This window comes from Zootermopsis nevadensis, unplaced genomic scaffold, assembly GCF_977971745.1.
Source record: "Zootermopsis nevadensis isolate Lab colony 2312 unplaced genomic scaffold, Znev_1.0 Znev_ptg000001l, whole genome shotgun sequence".
NCBI classification, from domain to species: Eukaryota; Metazoa; Arthropoda; class Insecta; order Blattodea; family Termopsidae; genus Zootermopsis; species Zootermopsis nevadensis.
The window spans coordinates 20,990,501-21,004,793 of NW_028259133.1; the positions used below are offsets into that span (position 1 = coordinate 20,990,501).

Sequence of the window (14,293 nt, forward strand, 5' to 3'; positions counted from 1 at the left end):
TTTTATAAAACCATCATCAGGTGTAAAATATTTACGAACTTAAAACTCAAATATGATTCCATTTGGTGATGTTTCATGCCATTTGTTTTTCAATTTTGGGCGAGGTGTAAAAGATGTTCCAAAATGTAAATCGATCAATCGATATGGAACATCAATGATATTTTATTATCTTCATTATAAGAAATTTTAAATATTGTGATAAGACGGATTAAAATAAATAATTGTTACAACTTAATAGGGAAAAAAATAATCAGGCTTTTAAATGTTATGACCAGAATAAACAATGTGATAACTGTGTCTTTCCTCCAGCAGTCGTAACTGACATGGAAACAATACTTCGATCGGTACGGAATTAGAAAGCTGTAAACGTGACGAATGAAATGACTTTTCATTATGTTACATAATTATTACTGATTGAAGCTTACATTATAATTTTATTATATCCTATCTCTAGTAGTACATCAATTAAAAATTTGATGTTCATGCATAAGAACCACTCGAATCCTATACAAAATCTAGGCCATTACATTTTAGTGAAAGTGTGATGATTTGAGTAAACAGTCTCATTATTTCTTTAACATTAATTAAATTTTAAAACCGAAATTACCCTACGTTGAAAAATAAACAGACGAATAATTGTTAACCTCTTCAAAGTGAATTCAATGAGAAAAACCTTCCAGCTTTAGATCATAATACACAACAACAAACTCATTAAAATGATAATAAATAAAACTGTGAGCATAAATACATACCAATATATTTATGTATCAGCACAATTTATTATTAATTAATCGATTTAATTAAACGCACAAAACACAAATTACTAACCAGGTGGAGAACACAACAATAAAAGCTGAAGAGCAGAGTCAGCCAGCGGCCAAGATGGAACAAGCCAATACGAAAAAGACTCAGGAGAAGAAAAATAACATGAAGCCATGAGAAACATAACATCACAGCAACAACAACAACAACGCAGGTCGAGACAACAAATCAATCGACGTGACCGGTTGACCGTCTCCCAAACACGGAACTCAAATCTTTCCTCCATCCATTTTCATCTACACAAAGCTCTGCAGACACACGTACGGACGTCGAAAAGATAAGTACAACAGCCAAAACTGTTAGCCAGCAAGACAGAAATGATGTATAAGGTCATTAAATGTGAACAGAATATTACAGTTATCGTATAGTGGGAACTGTAAATGACGAGAAATAGAAGCAGCATAATGTGTTTGATATTAGGACTGTGATATGCATATTTAACGATGGCATGAACATTTAAAAGTTAAATTCAAAACAATTAAAATATCAGAATGCCTGCTTCTTTACTTAAAATTCTTGAAATTCCACTCAAAATTTGATTTTAGCGAAACAATATCGTAAATGTCCGAAAACTATTTTCAAGAAAAAAAATATATAAATGTCATAGTTAATATTTAGTCATCCAAAATTTTAATTTTGTTAGATATTCAACAATATGGATGGTCATGTTATAACAAGAAGGAAACATTGCAAAAGAAATATTACGAACTACACATTTAACATCTTTAAAAAAAATATGAAACAATTTTTAAATCCATATAGTTTTATATCGAGTATTGTTGAAAAACTGTTGCTTAATGTTACAATATAAATATATTTAATTAATATATTAGGAAGAAAGATTTAGGAGACAAAGTAAGAAGAAAAAGGCACATTAAAATCCAAGAAGCAGGCGCACGAAAATACACGACAGCCAGAAAATGACTAAAAAAAACCCTGGGGTGAACACACATGAGCAGTAGAAAGCAGAGATGAGAGATAAATCCTTAAATTCAACATGTGCACATAATCTAGTCAATTACATCAATGATTTCATACCAACCACTATTAATTTTACATAAAATAACATATTTTGTGTTCGGACTCAGTACACCAAACAGGCTGTTAATGCCGTGACAAAGCATCGGTGTATAAATCAAAGGAACAGTAAATACGAGGCGCGTCCACAAAGTAAGTTTCCCTGGGGTCGTTTACAGAAACAAAACACAATTTCATGGAAATATTTATTGCAACAGATACAGCAAGTGTCCAGCTATTTTTCAACATATTCGCCACCGGAATTGAGACATTTGTCATACCGTGGGACCAACTTTTGAATACCTGTGTCGTAGAAGTCTGCCGCCTGGGATTGGAACCACTGTGTGACAACCATCTCCGCCTCTCTGTCATTCTCAAAACGCTGACGCTGACCGGACAGGAATTTCTTGAGGTGTAGGAAAAGATGGAAATCACTGGGAGCGAGGTCCGGGCTGTAGGGTGAATGATTAAACACCTCCCAGCTGAACTCCTGCAGGAGACTTGCTGTCCGTCGAGCCGTGTGCGGCCTAGCGTTATCACTGACCGCACTTCACAGTCGGCGGGAGCTGGAATAAGAACCTCCATCTTCAACAGCTGCAACGATGCTACTGTGAGAACGCGGGAGGTGCCGTTAGTGCATGAGCCATGCTACGTCATTGCTCTATCACGTACGCACAGTCGCTTCGCGCAATATAAGGTTTGCTAGCTGTGGGACGAGTGGGAAACTTACTTTTGGGACGCGCCTCGTACATTCATGAAATAATCAGGAAAACCGTCACTCAAAATATGGTAAATATATACGAGAACAAGAACACTAATTTCTTTGGTCTGGAGAAAAAACACCAACACTCGGACTGAAGTACAAAACACGAAAAACGTATTATAAACAGCAAAAAATGGTCGTTCTATAAATATGATGTTATTGTTAAAACATAAAGACTGATTCACATTATTACTCATTATTTGAACCACAATAAGGGGGGAAACCAGTACAGAATATATTGTTATCCAAAATGTGTGGCATATTCACAATAATTTAGATCAGGGTCCTGGGACAGTACACCCCTCACTCCAACGTCAAAGTCAGTACAGTTAACCATACATGCTTGCCAACATGTTTGCTCAGTGATGCCACCACTCTTAACAAATATCTTATAAACCTAAATGATGAAAGATTCAGAGGAAAAAATCCAGAATATTAATTTTACGTTACGATTTATCAAAATATATTAATGGTAATTTTTAGGAAAATACTTCCAGTCACTACTGAGCTTAATATTATGTAAATAGTCACTGATTAAATGACACAAATATGATAAAATATTATCTTTCTTCCCAGAAGAATGCTCCTCTATTATAAAGATGTATATTCCTTGTAACAGTGATATATAAAACACTGCCATGATTTGGCAATGCAGTATTAACATGTTTCATGTCACTTACAGAAGGTTCTAACATAAACAGATAATTATTCCATGTATGAAAGTGGTTTAAAGTTGTTTCTTGAAAGCAGCTTTGAAGGAAAAGTATCAGGTTTCACCAAAACATCTGGTGTAGGCCTGATTTTATTCCTCGACACTACGTTGTTGAAAGCAGTGGATTCAATAGTGAACACGGAAGACCTCATCATAATCATCTCCGAGGAGTGGGTCCATAGGGATCCATTCCGACTCCAACTAAATGTGTACTTGGTCTATCCGTCATTTCTTCCGTCATCCTAGCTGCCTTTTGCCTTATGGTTTATACCGTAGTCTTTTAGCACTCATTCTCAGAACGTGTTTAGTCCCTCGTAGTCTCTGCTGTTTGATTTGTTCACTTATTTTATTTTGTCTAGTAATTTATAACCTCCTACAGCTCTCAAAAATTTAATTTCATACATTTCAATACCTCACTTATCATATTTGTTAAAGGTATAAATAAACTGTATTAACGGTGGTCTAGCGGTTAGAACGCTGGCCTTGTAATCCTGGGGTCTCGGGTTCCATTCCCGGCGGTGCCCGAATTTATAACTTGTGTTGGGCAAGGCCGTGGTCTAGGCAACACGGAGTTTTCCTCCGTGGCATCCCAACAATTACTCCATTCACACACAGAAGAAGGCAATGGCAAACCACTTCTGGATCTTCTGCCAAGAACGTATATGAACAGGTCCCAGTCCGAGAAAAGGATGGAAGGATCCTGTTCATATGGACCTGTCCTCAGACAGAACACTAATAATAATAAAAATAATCTCTGCTTACGTCAATGTCAGATGGCTCGTCGTCGAGACCAATTTATGAACATTCCCTTCAAGTACACTCATTATCCAAAAGCCTAAGTACTGCCATTTAAAATTATGAAACATGTTAATCTGCGAATGATGTATTAAACATGCATTCAGCCTAATAATACTTACCACTGCGCGTGATCTATGTGAGACTAATCCGTGAAGTTGTGCTCACATAACTTGGTGCCAAGCAAGAATAAGTACGTATCTGGACTTCCTATCAATTACCTGGAAATAGAATTATACAGCATGTCAGCAATGAAAATAAGTAGTGTTATAAGAAAAGTTCCTGGAAATCTGAAACTTTAGACTGCAAAGATAATATTTTTATTCAAATACATAATTATTAAAATATCATAAATCTTAATAAAATCTATGAAGTGTTTGGTCAACTGCTGTTCGATGCATCTCTGTAAGAAAACTTGTACTTCGCCATTTATGAATTTAACAAAAAAACAAAATAATAATAATAATCAGTATACATTAAATGCCCATGAAAATTACTTTTCTGCAGCTTGTCTGTTGTATAATATTCCATGACTCATAGATAAATTCATCAATATTAAATTATCGTGAAAGTCTTTTATGTTCGTTTAATTTAATATCCAATAAATATTCACAAGACAAACTGCACTAAAATGCTATTTACATTTTTTATTAAAGTCTCATGAACAGAGACTCAAAACCACTGTCACATAAGCAAAACTTATTTTCACATTTAAATTATAAGCGTCGTTGATAGTTTTACTTATGAGACGGCAGAACCATTAATAAAACTTCTCATGAGTGAATGAATAATATCCAGAACTATTCATAACAAAACTGTTAACTATTTCACACGTTGTTATTAATCAAACAATTATTATGTATGGTCGTTGGGTATAAGCTCAAGGAAGGATATTTTTCTAGTGTGACAAACAATTTATTGTGCAGAACACTGATGTAGGTTAGTTGAGAAGTTTTAAGTGTATAAAATCAAAGATTATCGCATTTTTAATTTAATGGAATTATTTTTGTCATGTATAACAACACTGTCATAGTTAAATGTATTTTTAAAACAAGCCGTTTCATCCGTTTTCATGTATATTTAAACATCTTTTTTTTTACTACTCATAAGCAAACTAAGAATCACATCATACAAAAATGTAAACAAAATTATTGTGCCCTTGTGTGTATGTCATTGCCATGTACGTATCATAAAAATACATTATTACTTTGTACGTAAGTCTTGTACAACACTATCTTTAAAGTTTATAGTTTAAATGCGTCATGTTTGTGTTTTATAATTAAAATATATAATATAATTCAGGTCTATACACAAACTTTATTTACAGATGTTAAAATTTAAAATTTGCGCTATTCATCGTTACTACGATGTTACAATACAATACTTTGCCAGATCACCGACTCTACATTGCACAATTATGATGTGCGTAAGGAATAAGGTATATATTTTACAGCTTACAAAAATCAGTCAACATTAACACACATGTGACACAAATATGAACGTAATTCAGAAATCATTTAAATAACGAAGAAAATTTTTAAACTGCCTGTTTAGAAAACATTGCTGTATACGGGACTGTCAAATATTTCATAATAATTAAATCAATGTAGGAGCACCTAAATGAAAAACATAGGTTCAATAAATTGCTAAATAATCATTTAAAACTGCTGACAAGCCAAAATTTCATTTGCGAATACAAACACTGCAGAAAATCCCAAAATCTAACGATAATATTTCTCACTTGCTTTTATGCAGCCCTCGTTAATTCTCAGGAGAGTGATTCCTGTCCTGTGAACTTTTGTTTTTAAATGATAGTGATGTGTATTAAATAAAATTCTCACACGAGAGTTTAGTGAACACAAGTATGACTTTTGTAATTCAACTACTGTGGTTTCTGATATGTGGCTCATTAATAGTGCATTACTGATTGGCAAAATTAATTTCCAAGATGTAGACGAGGAAACATGAAATTTCAGGTCCTTAAAACAGTGAGGGTGTCAATTGTAGTATTCTAGATCGTTATGCCATTCAGTCCAGTAAGTGGCTGAATCCTGAAGATGGAGGTGATACATCACTCAAAAACTAAAAATGTGACTATTTCAGACAAGCAATCAACAAAATCAGATCAAGCAGTTCAATATATTACGAAATAAAACTCTTTGCAATTAGATATATGAAAATGTAAGAATAATTTGAAATCTGAATGAGGAAAAATAAGATGCGGAGTAAATTTTTGGTCCTGATATTGCAGTAAGATAAATATGAGTGATTTAGAAAATTTGCGATAACTGTGGAATAATTTTGAAAAGTAAAGTATGATTCCATGATGGTTAGACAGTATAACACAGAATGTTCCTGGTATAAAATCACTAATTATATTTTAATTCATCAATACTAACTGATAAGTACAAATCAGAGATGAAAATTCGCAACGTTTAATGTGTCAGCTCAAATAATGTACTAATTCCTGCAGCACATTGATAATTCAATGTAAAATACTTTCCAGTATGATGAATGAGTTTGTGAATTGTGTTGAAATTTTGTGTATGAGTCGAAAGTGGGGATGAATTCTTCAATAAAATTAATTTGTCCAGCTAAAAGTCAAAACAATATAACTGACCACAGACGAATTATAAAATTCTCAGTGGTTGCATTTACTGTGTTAATGTATAGTTGAACTGTACAAAGTTGGACATAAGAATCATTATTAATCACATAGAATTATACATGTGTTGATCGACTGCACAATTTAGAAAGTGTTATTGGTTAAATGGCATAAATTTTTATGGAAACTTCTGTCATTGATATAAAAGAAAGGTAAAGCCCATGTATTAGTTCAAACTTATTGTTTTAGACTGCTTTCAGTGTACAAAATGTGCTTAAATATAGCAAATTTTTAACTTAAATGTAAGTACAGATTCAGATTATGAAATACGTGGAAACAGTGTAGACACTGCAACAAACTTAAAATGTTCTGAAGATTTCTGTCTTCTGGGTTATTGCGCTGTGTAGTCTGGTCGATGTTAACCAACGTTTCAGAGGTCATACTGCCTCCGTCATCAGGGCGATGAATATGCCAATGGGGTGTGAGGAGCTGGATTTATAGGCAGGGAAGTGAAAGGTGTAGCCTGCCCCGAGCCAATGGGAGCAGCTCCTCACACCCCATTGGCATATTCATCGCCCTGATGACGGAGGCAGTATGACCTCTGAAACGTTGGTTAACATCGACCAGACTACACAGCGCAATAACCCAGAAGACAGAAGTCTTCATACTCACCGCTGTGAGAACCTCAAGTCTTAAAATGTTCTATTATACAGCACTTAAGCGAAAGGCAGTCGCAATGTAAAAAAACAGGAAGAATTAAGTTTTTCAGCGAGAAAATTGATATGCTGTTGTAAGAACTGACCCAGCAGTTCATATTTGGTAAAAGAGAGTATAAATGTTCATCGTGTTCATGATAACATATCCAAACATACATAAAACTTGCATATAGCCACAAAAGAAATTTCCCACTTTTTATGGAACCAAAAGTATTCACAGGAGCCCCTGCCAGTTCACATCCTGACATGCTATTTTTTTAAACTTCATTTAAAGTCCTACTCCTGCCCATTTAGGGTTTCCAATCAAAATTCTGAATGCATATCTCATTTCTCTCATGCCCACGCCTTCATTTATTCAGATTAATAACATGTGATGAACAGTACAAATTATGAAGCTCCTCATTATGTAATTTTCTCCAACCTCCTGTTACTTCCCCTCAAACCGCATCCATCAATTTTTATTATTCCCTTACGGTAAGATACCAAGGTTCATGCCCATACCAAACAACAGGTAAAATTAGAGTTTTGTACATTTTATTCTTTACATTTTTATAAAGGAAATGAAATGGCAAAAAGTTTCTGAATTGTGTGGCATTTCCCAATTTAATATCCATTAATCCCTTCATAAATGCAATTAATTAATACCGTCATTCCCAGATATTTGAACTTTGGCAAATTTTTCATGTATTTTTCTAGTACTTACATTTTGGTATATCTAAAAAAATAACGTATCAGTCATGTAGCAATTCTACAGCAATGTGTAACAAATGTGTAACTGCTGGGAATACAAGAATTGTGTAAGATAACCGTAACACATTTAACGCAGGAAAATATAAATCATAAGAATAGCCTGATCAACGGATGCTGTGGTCAGATTTAGAAAGAGAGATAAAAATGAAACATAAGGATTTTAAGTGCCTGTTGACGAACAGAGGTCAGCGTGTATGTATGTGTGCAAGTGCGTGCAATGCTTATAATGTATTCGATCATAAGAGATGGAAATGTTATTAAAAAACACTGCGTTAAAAAATTAAATACTACTGCATATACAAATGTCTGCTATCTTTCAAAATTTATGTTGGCATTATAACAGACTTTCAATATATACAATTTTCAAGACGCAAACCTTCGACACACTGAGTCCTTTATCAGGTACGAGTTACGATAAATGGAAGAAAAAAAAAGGTTCAGAGGTTTTGCCAAACCAAATTAAAAATTACAGTAGCTCATAACTGAACATACGTAATTGAAATTTTTATAAGTAGCCAAGCACACATTTTAACCAAATGCTTTACAAATATTTTACTGTTTAAACAAACTCAGCCATCCTAATGTTAAATTGCTGCTTCAGATTAAAAGTTATGCTGCAGACATTTGCATTTAGTGTATTTAATAGACAGCCTGTAATGTTGTTGAAATTGTTTTTCATTTTACGCTTCATAACAACCATATGTTGTTTAATGCCTATATAAGGAATACATAACTACATATATATTTTAGAAATATGGAGATAAATAAAAGGTATTATAGTTGTCGATATCAATGAACACAGGGTCTGGTTAATATACAGTATTCAAAAAGTTTCAATACAGGAAACATTTACTTACTTTCAGCTTTCTTTGGAAATGAAGTCTTCTCGCATGTGAACAACTGTCATAAATCTGTGCTACCAACTTAGATAAAAAAATAACAATGTTGCCAATTTTTGCATGTTGTGTACCTGCTGTACAGAGATTTTTTGAACATTCTGTATATACCATCAGATATGAGAACTTGGAGGAGACAGAAAATTTTTTGAAAGATAAATGTAACAAATATAGGTGCTATTTAATTATACACTTATTAGCAGTCAGTTCCAAATACATGAGTGTCATAGTGTAACTTTAAATCAATAAATATTAGGTTACTGTTAAAATAAATTAAAAATAATATAAAAAATTGGGGCAGATCATGCACAAGCATACATACCACATTGTTATTAAATACTTTCAATACTGTATCAACTCTCTAGGTTACTTAGCATCAGTAATATTGCATTAAAATTTCTTGGGAAGTCTGTGCACAATATTTCCTTTTTGATATGTTCAAAACTATTCATTCCCTTCATGACATCTTCCAGTACCTGGCTGAACCATCTTATCCTTGGTCATTCCAGGGGCTCTTTCCTTCAAATTATAATACTATAATTCTCTTTACAGGGCCAAATCATTGTAGTAATGTATCTTCAAATTTTGGATTCCAACTTCTGCAAAGGTTACATTCTTAATTGTAGCCCTTCTTCTCCCCCCCTCTCAATAATTCTAAAAAAAATTTCATGTCCATTACTCGAATTTTACTTTTATTTTTCTACGTAAGGGCCCACGCTTCAGTATCAGATGTTAGAATTTTTTAAAAATATATTTTATAAGTCTATAACTTGTATTGTTTTGGGACATATAGAAGAACAATCTTGTATTTTTATATTTATATTGTCATTGATTTTCCCTTCTGAATTTTACCTTCCAAATAAATAAATTTGTCTGCCTCCTTAACCAACATTTCATTAACTTTTATTCTGAGATCTGTGTCTACGTTCACTGAAATCCTCACTTACCATCTTCCCCATATTCATTCTCAGTCCATATTCCTTTATAATAAAGTAAGATCAATTCTGTAATCACAAATAATTATGTTCATAGCTAACTAGTAAACTCCTTTCAGATCAAACTTTGCTCCTTTTAAATTTTTAAGAAGTGTTGTTAAAATTCTCTGAATTCTTTTAAGTTCATCCTTTTAATATGTTGATTTACATATTAAGCTCACGAGCAAAATAAAATTATGTGATATTTAAGTAATAAATGCCAATATTCTTCTGATACCAGTTACAGTTCAGGAGTAGTTATTTTATCAAGCATATTTAATGTCATCTGCCTGAGTAGTGGAATGGCAAATTTTAAATTTTCTGTCTCCGTACATAGATATGTGATATCTCCCGCCACCAATTTAAAACGCTCCCACTGACCCTCGTGAAAAAAAAAATGTCTGCATTGATATGCAGCAAATTAGTTTCAGTAGGAAAGTGGGGGAAACAATTGTGAAACTAGCCTTTAACACAGTGATTGTAAGCTCTATTTATCAAATATTTTGGAAAAGTTAACACAAACACTCATTTGATTGTTATTCATTTACAGAAGACATTATTTTGGACGGAACTAGGAAACATATGGTACTGTTATACCCTTCAATATATTTATTTTGTTTCATCGACAACTTAAACTGATCTATGACATTTTAATATAAATTTTCACCATATATTTTAGTCTCTTAAAGAAATTAAAGTTTATATCTGTTTTCAAACCCTTCAATAATAAATGGATTATCGTAGTACTGGAAGCAAATCCAGCAACGTGTGACTTAAAATAATATGATAATCCTTAAAAATGTATTCATTATTTTGTTTCCGAACCTATTTTCTTATTAAATGGGGCTATTTCTGTGTCATTTCATCAATGTTGGATATTGTTGCAACGTTCATAAATGAAAGGCTTTCAAAGAGCACTCTTTTATATCAGAGATGATGATAAATTAAAGATAATAAAATGATATATGATACATTTGCAAAGTTTAAATGACTAATTTTTGCTTTCAGGAAAATATTACAGAAACCTCTCACATCAATTTGTAATTTTGTAATATACCACTGTATAAATATTACTATATTAACCATCAATGTAAACTTAAGTCATGTAACTCCCTAATGTTTTATTCTGTAACTAATATAACAACCATCCATATGTGCCATGTATGAAGAAACCCCATTTTTCACCGTTCATTTTAATTAGGGGGTAAATATAATGTTTGAAGTGGGGGGAAAGTTCAAGTTAGATCATTGTATATCAGCCTCAAATAACAAAACCTTAAATAAAATGTACAGGGTGCCTCAGACATTACTTTTTCTTTTCTGAAAGAAAGACACTAAAAGTCAAATGTGAGAGCAATGGGGGAGGAGACAATATTTTATGTTTTTCACACAAAGTTCACTGTCAAAGTGCCAATTTTTGTTACTTTATCTCATTTAAAAAAATGTTTCTTATATTATTGAACTTAATAACAGTGCTTGTTTCATTCTGTACCACCAGTAAGAAATCCTAATCTCAGTCTGCCAAAGAAGCAAGCGGAACGGCACCAAATCCCACTTCAATCACAAAAATATTTACACAACTGTAGTTCAGGATTTACTGCTTGAACTGGCATTCAAATATGAGGTTTATACAGACATGGATAAAATAATTCAATTAAGACAGAGGATAACCAGATGGTTCCTACGCTGTTTCACGTCATAGTCCAAATAATAAGCAATACCGAAGGGCCTACTAAAGTCACAATCTGTACATAAAATCATCAAGAATACGAGAGTAATTAAATTTTATTCAGTGTGTGTTCTACTGAGTTTGTTTACCGATATTTTAACTGGTTAGTCGTACTTTATAGGGGTTTATAAAATGATCATAGAGTAAACAAACATTATATTATGTGCAATGCATGTACTCATGTGGACATTAATTGTATGTTGAAAGATCAAATATTAGTTTAACATGTCTCTCTCTTCAATTTAATAAGAAACATGTATAACACTTTAATTGTATTACTTAACACTGTATATTTGTCTGTATGTTTGTCCACATGGAAGACTCCGAGTCAGATCATTAAGGTGGGTTCAGAAGCACCCTAAAGTCTGTCACAGCCCATGCCCTAAAACGCACGGCACGTGCTGAAATTTACCGTCATATTCCGACAAAGCCATAACAAAGGCCGGCACTATCTTGCCTCTGACGGCACTGAAGTTTGTGGCTAATAAACAAAATCATGCAGTAACATAGCATTACATTCTGTTAAATGAATAATTCCATTCCTCGCCACACAACCCTTCGCCTCAGTCAGATTATAAATCCAGTTTCAGTTTATCAAGAATTACTGTAATTTTCTCTGTTAAAAACCATTTTGATACCATAAGAACACTAATATAAGAATATAAGAACTGAGATCAAAGACAGCTGTCCTCTGGGTTGTAGCACCATGTGGTCCGGTAGAAGTTTGCCAGCGTTTCAGAGGTCCTCGCTACCTCCATCATCGCCCTGACTACGTGGCGCTACAACCCAAAACACATCCATCTTTGGACTCGCCACCATGAAAACCTCAAATCCTACTAAATACGAACTTAGATTTTCATTGAAGTGTAAATTTAGATGGTGATCTGAGTTGAGACGCCATGTAATCATATAAATGGTTATCATTGTTTCGGAGGACTCTGTTCTACCCGTCTCAATGCAATTAGTTTTCAGCAGGTGCCCACCAAAAACGTTGGCAGTCACGACTCTATCGTACCGCAATCCAAAACATCGTTATCTACACCAACGTAAAGTTCAATTACTACAGTGACGTTTTTAATTACGACAAACCAAACTGCTTCGTGTGATAAAATTGTTTCAAATACGTTAACACTCTTAAGTCACAGCTCATCTAAAATGTTAAAAATCAGTCCCTATCGCAAAGCAAATATGACACTCAAAGATCAACTCGTTAATGCCGCTAAAGAAACAGAATCATACAAATCAGGTAAAGCGCATCTACGTTCTTTTATTATATTTTACTGATGACGAATTTCAACAAAACATGCGTCCAGTATTCTCACATCTAATGCTATTAGGTGTTATACATGGAAAAATGAAGGTGTAGTGCGTAGCCGTTGTTTGAAATGAAGAGAATTCATAGAACTTGTGTGATTAAGAATGTGTATTAATAAAATTATCAGAAAACTACTGATATGAGTTGTTTTATATTTAGAAAATTTTTACTTAGCTACCGATGGTAAATTAATATTAGGTGTGGTGCCATGACTTACAATTAACACTCTAAGACAATAACTTTGCGTTAATGTTTTGATGTAAATTGGATTAAAGGATGTAGATAACATGGCAGTGCTGTAATTATTAGTTGTTACATTTATGTTCTGTAAATACCTCACATTCAAAAGTTGGACTTGTGGATATATAAAATGTACTGTGGGTCGTTGAAGTCAGTGTTATTTCTGTAAACGCCATGTTCTTCAGATTTACAACTCTTTTCTTTTTAAAGCTTTAAAACTGAAAACTTTGCTTATTATAATTTTCAGTGAACTAAATTGTACTTGTAAATTTAGAAGTCAATTTTCAAAAGAAAAAATGTGTGACTTAGCATAGTTAAATGGTAGTATATATAAAAGCAAGATTTTTCTTTTTAGAAAATAAACATGTATTTTGGAAGCTCATTGATATGTTGTAGACATAAGAAGGCCTAAGAGTGAATGTCGAAAGGTGCGCACGCACATAAACCAGTGTTACACTGAATCTAGAAGCAGAGGTGTTGGAATATATTTAAAGCTATGAAATGTTTCTAAGTGCTGATTCAATTATTCATACATGATTACCCGTTCACTTCGAATTACCAAATACTTGATTTTCCCACAAACTCCTCTTTTTGTCATAAAAATCATCACAGGAAGAGTTCTTTAAAGTCACATGAACACCTTAATTTGAATGTGCTAATTAATGTTTGTTCTGTGAAGTCAGATTTAATTTCTTATATAAAAACACACATTAAAATCACGTAAAAACAGAATCTTAAGAAAACGAGACCTGGAAAATAACTAGACTGATGTTTGATGATGATGTACTTCTGGGTTCTGGCGCCACGCAGACTCATCAGTTGATGCCAACATTTTGGTGAAACAGACTGTCTTCATCTTCAGGGGTGAAGTGACTCACTTTTCAGTGTTGTCACTTCAGCCCTGAAGATGGATTCAATATGTTTCTCCAAAATGCTGTGCATCTACTGATGAGTCTGCG

At 33.4% G+C, this 14,293-nt stretch overlaps 1 protein-coding gene across 1 annotated transcript in view; it reads left to right on the forward strand.

Annotated features, from left to right (window-relative positions):
• LOC110833863 (sodium- and chloride-dependent glycine transporter 1) overlaps positions 1–13,840 on the forward strand; it is a 42,060-nt gene extending 28,220 nt beyond the window's left edge. Inside the window, exon 12 of the mRNA XM_087346115.1 lies at positions 832–13,840. The gene's annotated coding sequence lies outside the window, so the exon portion shown is untranslated. The remainder of the gene's footprint in view (positions 1–831) is intronic.
• The last annotated feature ends 453 nt before the right edge of the window (positions 13,841–14,293 follow it).